General features: G+C 39.7%; 1 non-coding gene across 1 annotated transcript; it reads left to right on the top strand.

Moving 5' to 3' along the window:
- Window positions 1–10,335: 10,335 nt before the first annotated feature.
- Window positions 10,336–10,417, top strand: trnal-aag (transfer RNA leucine (anticodon AAG)). Its single transcript has one exon. It is a non-coding gene; the product is annotated as a tRNA-Leu (tRNA).

Raw genomic sequence — 10,417 nt, 5'->3', positions numbered from 1 at the left:
GCCATTATAGAAACTTGCTCAAAATGCAGGTATCCACTACTAAGGCATACCTCCATCCAGTTCTTCCACAAACTCCTTTTTGGCATGACTTGTCCATCTCTTATTCACCCTCAAATCACTCTCTTTCTAAAATGCTTCCAACGATCCGAGAAACCCCTTCCAAATCAATGCACACCATTTACCTAAGACATCCTGGCATCCTGCATTTATGTTCTCAGATCTGATTATCGCACACCCTGGGTTGACAGCACACTCGAATCTTTACTTATGCTAGCATTCTTCGGCTTCCTGAGATGCTCTGAATTTACTGCTACTTCTGCATCCTTTGATCCTTCTTCCAAGCCTTGTTTATCCAAGATCAATAACTTATCTCCCAATACGTTAACCTTCTATCTCAAGAAAAGCAAAACTGATCAGTTAGGGTCTAGCACCCTTACATATTATTTCAAAATCCATTCTTACATCAGCCCATATGAGTCTCTATCCCATTATGTGCAACTTCACACCAGAGCTTTGCCTACTGATCCTCTGTTTGTGAATGAGAAGGGACCCGTGGCTGGTTTCTCCATCACAATGTACACCTGCTGGATTTCCTGATTAATTCTCTGGCTTCAGGGCCTCTTCCTCAGCTGCTTGACAAGGCATCCCAGAGTATCTTATCAAACAACTCGGCCGCTGGTCCTCAGAAGGTTATCATGCATATATTAAAACCAATCCTGATATCCTCAAACAAGCATTTTCTCTCCTCAGATGAACTTAGGTCAATGTCCATTGTTTTTTCTGCACTGCTGGTTGGGGTCCCACTTGGTTCATTTATGGGAGGTTGGCCCTCAGCTAAGAGTCTTCACATCTCAATAAACAATTCTACTTTCTCTCAATCTTTGGCTGCTGTCATTCCTTGTGAATTGTTTTAGGGATCTCACCCAGCCATTTGTTTAGTCTAGATGCCTCCTGTGAGCTGTCTTTTTTATTGTCTCACCCAGGTCTTCTCTCCAAGACAAGAGGTGTCGGGTCTGTGCTGACTGGAGGTTGGTATTGACTGGCCAGTGTCTCTATGAGTCTCTATGAGTGTGGGCACACTAAGGGTTCCAAGCTACCTTAACATTGCTACTGTAGATGCTGTAATCAGCTACAAAAGCTAAATTTTACTGCATTTAGTGGTCACCATCTCTTATATGCTGGCCGGACAAGAGACCTCCTACTGACACAGACACAGACAGAGCAGTCCAAGACACTCCAGGTTGGATTGAACTGTCATCTTTGGAAGATGTGGTAACAGGAAACAAAACAGATCATAGAACACATTGAGGGACTGTTTGTACTGCTTAGCTGTTGACACTGACTGACTCTCCCAGATATCGAGAAGAGAGCACTGGCTTCTGTCTAGAAAGCAGATCAATTCATTTTAACTAGTCAGTCAGATCTAATGAGCTTTACTGCCCTTAACAAAATTGGACACTTTTCATCTCACTTCCTCCAGCTCCCCCCTGGAGCAATAACCCATATTAGTGTTCATGACCTTCAGGCCCCTCTGGTTCCCAGTAGAACCAGGAGATGGGGGGATTGTGTTTCTGTACATTGTCTGCTGTTGTAAAACAAGTTATCGCTTGGGTTTAAAGACCCTCCCTCAAATCTGGTGTGGCTCCTATATTTACCCCTTATTCTCAGGACTGACCCTGTAGCTCAGCTGGGTTCTTAAAAGCTCAATCAATAGTCTTCTAGATCAGCTAAACTGCAGGAGGCTGGATTTCACACTGGGGTATAACAGACCCTGGTGTGAGAGTGAAACGAGGGAGGGGAAGGGATGTGCTCCTGCAGAGCTCTAGCCCTCCTGACCTACCGTCTTTCCTCTCCCAGTTACTCTTACCACAGTTTATAAACTCCAGCAGTGCTCTACTTGCTCTTGTTCAAATTCCATTTTAGTATTTAAACAAAATGGTTGGTTAGGTGTATTCTTGATACACCACAAGGGGGAGCTCTTCCTTCAACTCACTTAGCCACTGACGGAGACTCGTAAACTCATAAACCTTTACAGAGATTACGTGACGGAAGTCAGTAATGAGCTCAGTCAGACCCACTTTAATACTTTCACGCCAACACCCCTTAACCGCAATTCACATTAACCACATTTGACATGCTTCCATTAATCATTATTCTACTTCCTATACCCTTATATAATAACCTTACCCAAGTGAGGAACCTGGTTGAAAGCCCTATTTTTTGTAGTACTCTAAACATATACTCATAAGAGATACGATCGTAAGCTTTCTCAAAATCCAAGTTGAGGACAGCTAATCTAATATTCCTCTCTCTCACATAACCTATGGTATCTCTAATCAGTATCAGGCTGTCCGTGATCCTCCTCCCTGCCACACCACAAGCTTGATCTGGATGAATGACTTCCCCCCCAGGACAGATTTTAGTCAAAGCGTTAAACACTTGGAGAGCAGTTTAAGATCACAATTCAATAAAGTTATCGGTCGCCAATTTGCCAGGTCTGTGCGATCATTCTTTTTGAATAGTTAAATCACAACTCCCTCTTAAAGCTGTCCTGTATTTCTTCTAAAACCTCAAATTCTTTAAAAATCGTTAAAAGATCTAATGCTAAAATGTCCCAAAAGGCCCTGTAAAACTCAATGGGTAGACCATCCAACCCTGGAGTCTTGCCCATTTTGAAGGTCTTCAAACTTTCCATTAACTCCTCTACAGAAAGGCCTTTTGATAAAACAGTATAATCTTTTACACTCTTTGGAATCACTTTCACAAATTTTTCTAACAAATCCTTAGACACTTGTTTCTTGCCAAACAACTCCCCATAGAAATCCTCAGCTACAGAAGCTACGTCTTCCGTAGAAGTTTGCTAAACCCCCTCTCGTCCCTTCAATGCTGACATTAGTCCCCTCCCTGCAACCCTTTTCTTGAAAAAGAATCTTGTACATTTTTCACCTTCTTCAAGCTCTTTCACTTTGCTTTGAAACATGTTTTAAATATTTTCTCTAGAGATTTAAAAGCTAATTCTTTAGTTATTTAATTTCCTCACTGAAGTCCCACCACTCTTGCAATAACTTAACATACCTCTGTAATCTATTTTGTAATCCCTTTTCAACCCTTCGTATCCTAGCCTGTTTTCTCCTCCCCATCTCTATGAAGAATGTTTTTGTACGCTCCTTCACCTCCTCCCACCACTGTGCTCTTGTGCCAAACAGGTCGTACAAAGACTGCCATTCCTTATACAGTGCCTTGCGAAAGTATTCGGCCTCCTTGAACTTTTCAACCTTTTGCCACATTTCAGGCTTCAAACATAAAGATATAAATTTTTTATTTTATGTGAAGAATCACCAACAAGTGGGACACAATTGTGAAGTGGAACGAAATCTATTGGATTTTTTAAACTTTTTTAACTAATAAAAAAATGAAAAGTGGGGCGTGCAAAATTATTCGGCCCCCTTGCGTTAATACTTTGTAGAGCCACCTTTTGCTCCGATTACAGCTGCAAGTCGCTTGGGGTATGCCTCTATCAGTTTTGCACATCGAGAGACTGAAATTCTTGCCCATTCTTCCTTGCAAAACAGCTCGAGCTCAGTGAGGTTGGATGGAGAGCGTTTGTGAACAGCAGTTTTCAGCTCTTTCCACAGATTCTCGATTGGATTCAGGTCTGGACTTTGACTTGGCCATTCAAACACCTGGATACGTTTATTTGTGAACCGTTCCTTTGTAGATTTTGCTGTATGTTTGGGATCATTGTCTTGTTGGAAGATAAATCTCCGTCCCAGTTTCAGGTCTTTTGCAGACTCCAACAGGTTTTCATCCAGAATGGTCCTGTATTTGGCTGCATCCATCTTCCCCTCAATTTTAACCATCTTCCCTGTCCCTGCTGAAGAAAAGCAGGCCCAAACCATGATGCTGCCACCACCATGTTTGACAGTGGGGATGGTGTGTTGAGGGTGATGAGCTGTGTTGCTTTTACGCCAAACATATCGTTTTGCATTGTGGCCAAAAAGTTCGATTTTGGTTTCATCTGACCAGAGCACCTTCTTCCACATGTTTGGGGTGTCTCCCAGGTGGCTTGTGGCAAACTTTAGACGAGACTTTTTATGGATATCTTTGAGAAATGGCTTTCTTCTTGCCACTCTTCCATAAAGGCCAGATTTGTGCAGTGTAAGACTGATTGTTGTCCTATGGACAGACTCTCCCACCTCAGCTGTAGTTCTCTGCAGTTCATCCAGAGTGATCATGGGCCTCTTGGCTGCATCTCTGATCAGTCTTCTCCTTGTCTGAGCTGAAAGTTTAGAGGGACGACCAGGTCTTGGTAGATTTGCAGTGGTCTGATACTCCTTCCATTTCAAGATGATCGCTTGCACAGTGCTCCTTGGGATGTTTGAAGCTTGGGAAATCTTTTTGTTTTCAAATCCGGCTTTAAACTTCTCCACAACAGTATTACGGACCTGCCTGGTGTGTTCCTTGGTCTTCATGATGCTCTCTGCGCTTTCAACAGAACCTTGAGACTATCACAGAGCAGGTGCATTTATACAGAGACTTGATTACACACAGGTGGATTCTATTTATCACCATCAGTCATTTAGGACAACATTGGATCATTCAGAGATCCTCGCTGAACTTCTGGAGTGAGTTTGCTGCACTGAAAGTAAAGGGGCCGAATAATTTTGCACGCCCCACTTTCAATTTTTTATTTGTTAAAAAAGTTTCAAAAATCCAATAGATTTCGTTCCACTTCACAATTGTGTCCCACTTGTTGGTGATTCTTCACATAAAATAAAAAATTTATATCTTTATGTTTGAAGCCTGAAATGTGGCAAAAGGTTGAAAAGTTCAAGGGGGCCGAATACTTTCGCAAGGCACTGTATCTTTCCCTGAACCTGCTCGTCACTTCCTTATCCTCCAGAAGTGAAAAATTCAGCTTCCACACACCCTTCCCCACAGTAATGGCCTTTGGAATAGAAAGTGTACATGAGAGTAGACAATGGTCAGAGAAAAAAAAAAACAGGGGTTGTGCAAGTAAAATCACGTATCAAAACAAAATCTATGTGTGAGGCTTGGGTCCCATTAGACTTGTGCCATGTGAAACCTGCCCTCCCCTGACTATGAAGTTTGAAGGCATCTTTCAGTTTAAAATCTTTACATACCGTTTGCAATAATATTGATGATTTATCAAATTGGACCCGTCTCTCACACCTCATTCTGCCTTCTCTTTCTAAAAGGCAATTAAAATCTCTAGCTAAAACCAGTGGTTCCCATGCCAATAAATATTCTCTCAATTCATGAATTAGGACATATCTATCTGTCAAGTGGGCAACTCGGACAATAAAAACCTAAAACCTAATAAAATCCATGTAAGTCTCCCTTTCGTTCCCAATGCACATAACTGAATATAAACCAGTCAAGTTCAGGTACTTTTCTGATGTATCTGAAATATCTGGCGCAGCTGTTATAACAAAGATACTTACTAACTTTTTTTTCATACGAGCTCTTGCCGTTTTTAAATCGAATATTTTTTTGAATTCGCTAAAGCGCACAAAACACCAGCATCACTCATCATAAGCATCTGACCAATCACATTCCTGAATTTTAAACTCATTTAGTATTTATTTTTAACTTGTTTTATTTTTTTAAAAAAAATTACACACCAGTTTGAAGTATTCTTGCCATTTTTAGCATATTGTAAGGGGATTTTTTCAAAACATTTTATGTTTTTAAATCATATGAAACACAATCAACCCATTGTAATTTCCCATTGATAATTCTTGAGCTTTATAACTGTGTATTATTTCTTTTTAACTTTTAACTTTTTACCTTGTTTTAATATTTTTTAAATTATTTTTGCATTTTACAGTGCTTTTTTAATATATTGTGAGCATTTTAGTGTCATTTTAAAATAGGACTATCAATGCTCCTGACTTTTAAACCTGTATTTATTCTGATATAATTCTCTCCACCTGCAGATGAGGGAGGTATTTGATTTTAACTTTGTTGATTTGGGGGGAAAATGTACATTAATTTCCTTGTACATTTCCTTCCTTGTTATCACAAGTGGGAAACCTGGCATTTTTGGATGAATTGCAATCTTTACTGCAAGGCCTTCAGACTGATACAGAAATGATGGGAGATTTAAATGAAACATTTGATAAATCAGACATGAACAGCATAACATCTAAAATGGCAGAACCCTCTTAAGTACAGAAAAAGTTCTGGCATATTCATAATAAATAACATTTATTTAATTTGAAGCATAAAATTTGCTTTAAAAAGAAAACCACAATTTGTACGATATCATATTTCAATATCAACGTTCAGATGAAGGATTTGAAGAAGCAACAGCGATAGGAAAGTACATTGATTTTGGGACAATGTTTGCATCTGAATAATCCTTGGTCCTGGAAAGAAGGGAAAAAAAGGTTTTGATTCTCAGTCTTCAGGATCCCCAAAAAAATGTGCAAATTTGTTTCCGATGTATTTTGGATAAAGATATAACTCTCATAGAAGATACATTTTATCAGTTGAATACAGTCGATACTTTCGACTTTTTATATGATGACAGGACCTACATTTAGGGCTCAGTACTGATAACACTGCTGCTATTGATGGAGTAAAAATAAGTGATGTACTGGCAGTTTGTTTTTTTTCTGAGGCAAGAAGTCCTAGAACACCTCCTATAAAAATGTTAAGATTCAGAGTAAGAAATATTTTTCCACCTCACCTAATGCTATTGCATTAACGAGGCTGGAGTTGGCTTCTTATTCACCAGCTGCTGCTTCGCGTTTCTCATTCCATTTTAAATGCTGCTGCTGTGATGTTATGTCATCTTTCGCCTGTAGATGGCTCTCTACAGTCATTTTTAAAAATACTTATCCAGATGTATTACTGTACATATCCTCAGTAAAATGGAATATGTAAGTAGAGACTGTCCAAATTGCATTTTTGTATGAAACACATTTCAGAAACACAACTCACAATAAAACAAACTGGCATGTTATACCACGAGTAAATAAGACAAAGGCAAAACGTAAATTCACTGGAACTTTCTGCATATTTTCCACGACCTTGCCTTCTGATCATAAAAAATCTCAAACTCTTGCATTTTGCAAGAAATTTTAATATAGCAGTTTTAAATGGGACATTTAGAACATGGCATATGAGAATATATGGTTAACTGAGGATGAGCAGAGGGTGATCGCACTTTCTGCTTATTGCTGTGAACCTACCTCCTGGTTATAAAAATGTCTAAAAATTCTGACACAGATGTGTGAGAGACAATGGAACTTCAGGACATTTTACTGTACCGTTTTTTAAATACGACCCTCTGAACATGGCATGAGAGAATACATTGTCAAATGGTAAATGCAATGTTTGCTATATTGCTAGGGCTCTCCCTCCTGATTTTAGAATCGTCTCATATTTCTGACATCAAGGTGTGAGACACAATATAACAGACTGTCAAAATCCTGAACTTCAGGACATTTTACGGTACCATTTTAAAAATATGACCCTCTGAGCATGGCATGTGAGAAAATGGCATGTGAGACTGCATTGGGAAAAGGTGAATGCAATTTCTGCTGAATTGCTATGGCCCTCCCTCCTGATTACAAGCTCGTCTCACAGGTCTGACACTGAGGTGTGAGACACAATGTATCAGGCACTCATAATCGTGAAGTACAAGAGATTTTACTGTAACGTTTTTTTTTAATAATGACCCTCTGGCATGTGAGGACTTGTAGTCAACAATATAGCACACATTCTGCCAATTTACTTTGTCCCTCCTTCCTCGTTAGCAAAACATCTTAGTATACCGACACTAAGGTAAATGTCTCTAAATCCAGAAGTTAAGTTGTCAAAGTATATCGGAGTCAACCGATACTGATCAGGTTCTGCTGATGCTGAGCCCGCAGCCTTCACCATAAGGTCCAATTCCCCAAGCCTGCTAACCTTATATGTCCATCCCTTCTCATCAAAATTCGTATTTTCACAGGGTACCCTTCAGAAATCGCAGTATAGAATGAAAAAACTCCAATAGATATCTGCCACTGTTGGCGATTTTCCTTTAAGATAGATAGAAAATACTTTATTAATCCCGTAGGGAAATTGACAAATGATTCTCCAGAAATTTTATGGAGTGTATCACTTTCACTGAGACGGAGAAGTGTTAAGCTGTATGTGAGTCATTGTGGTTCGGTTGTTAACCAAAAGGGTGGTGGTTTGAGACCTCCCAGGGACGCTGAGCCTTTAAATGAACACACCCTCTTCACTTCATTTCTCCATGGCCGGTCTTGTACGGCAATCAAATACAGAGCCCGTAGGGGGCAGTAAGCTCGCATATATAGCTCACTGTGTATAAAATGAAGAAGCAGAGGTTAGTTTCTCATCTGCATGTTGCAGAGCCTTACGCAACTCGTACCAACAGCTGGGGTTTGATCCCTGCACGGGCTATTAGTTGAAAGACCATTGTAAATGAGGTGTAACAGATTTATCCAGCTGGCTTTTATGTTTCATACTAAATTGCTATCTTGAAACCAAAATAATTAGAAATATGGAACACAACCGTTGTTCCCCATGAAGGAAAGCTGTTTTACACTGACGTCACTCCTTTTTATTTAATCCAGATTTTAAAAACAACTCCGACCTATCAAAGGAAAATGTTACACAAAAGTTGGAAAGCACACTCTGAATCCATCTGTATATTTGATTTCCGCAATCCGTTCAAGGCTGCCTATGTTAATCGTAAGTGTATAGATGAAACATTTAATATATTGTTCAGTTTAAATCAAAATGCTTAATTACTACAAGAGAGAAGTATAGTATGGAGGATGCGACAAATGTGTGATTTCTTGGAAGAAAACTACTTTTCTTTGCGTTCGAAATTAATTCGAAACAATTGACACACAAACCCTTTGTCTTTTTTAAAGAGATTATATCTTTAAACAGACAAATGTATAAAATGTGTTTTTTTTTACCTACAGATTTTGGACAGGGGCGATGTATTACTAGTAGAGGCTGCTGACTAACACTGTACTGTCTGGAGATCAGCTCCATTTGCAATAAAAAAACGTGCGTAACAAAGCTGGAGAGCAGCTGAACTTGTGCTCAGTAGTCAGTATGGTGCTGAGGGTTCAATACTGTCGTTGTTGTATTACCACGAGCTGCACAGGCTCTGAATCAGACCATTTCAATTAGTCTGGTCACTGCAGGACAAGTTAATGTAGAATTATTGCTTTGTCTGTCTCTTGTTTGTATATAAATGGATGTCTCTGATAACTTAGTTAGTTTTTATTTTAGTTTTACGATGTAGGTCATGCGTTGATATTCCTGATTCAGCTCATGTTCCATAGGAGAGAAGAGATTCCTCCTGTTTCTCGTACAACCATATCAGAACAGAAGCCCATGTCACCCAGCTCTGATTCAAGATCGAGTTGCATCTTCAACATTTTGTTTTTGTTTCTGATCATAATTTTCTTTAGTTATGATCAATATTGAACTTTTTCTAAGTAAAACAAAACTAATCAAACATGCAGGCAGATTTTTGAAAAGTATTAGGAGTTGATAGGGCGCTCCTTCGGAATAGTCGTCAGAAAATGTGAGAAAAAGAAAAGGTACGTAAACTCTCACACAGAGCATTAAAGACTGGAATCTGATCATAAAAAAACTAGCTGTCTCCCCGTCGGTAATCAAACCCCGGTTTCCCGCGTGACAGGCTGGGACACAAACAACTTTACTAACTAGGAGCGCTTGCTAGCTATTAGGAGGCATTTACTCTTAAATATGTTACTGTTTTGGGTTTCGACTTTAATTTTCCCGATACCAGTTTTTTACAAAAGTAAAGGCACATGGCACACGTGTGGCACATCACGTCCGAGTTTAGTGACAACTACCTCAGAGATTGTAAGCTGGGTAGTTTCAGATCACTTTTTTTTAAAGGTTCAAGCAAACATGAATAACTTTGTGTAATCGTTTTTCATAAAGTGTCATTGTATTATAGCATGTGCCCTTAATGATTTTCTTGATACGTTATATGTGCTCTTGTTTGTATTGTATGTAGTTTTGTTGTTCAAATAAAACGTAAAAGACACAACTTTCCGGATGCGGCTGCTGTAAAAATAAAATGACATCAAGGGTGCTGTAAGCAGAGGTCTGAAACCTGCTCAACAGAAGATCTTTATCAAGAGGTGTTAAAGAAGTAGAGATCTCGCCATGAGAGGGGAAGCATCTCAGAAAAAGCAGGTGCAGTCGGTTCCACGGTCATAACGCCACTAATTCGGGCGACAAGAGCAAAACCCACCCGGCTTCCTCCGGGCAAGTAATGAGACAAAGAGACAGTGCACAGCGGGTAGCGTGGCCGAGCGGTCTAAGGCGCTGGATTAAGGCTCCAGTCTCTTCGGGGGCGTGGGTTCAAATCCCACCGCTGCCA

The sequence above is a fragment of the Lepisosteus platostomus genome, chromosome 5 (assembly GCF_059453375.1).
Source record: "Lepisosteus platostomus isolate fLepPlt1 chromosome 5, fLepPlt1.hap1, whole genome shotgun sequence".
In the NCBI taxonomy this organism is placed as follows: Eukaryota; Metazoa; Chordata; class Actinopteri; order Semionotiformes; family Lepisosteidae; genus Lepisosteus; species Lepisosteus platostomus.
This window is presented reverse-complemented; position numbering and strand designations above follow the sequence as displayed.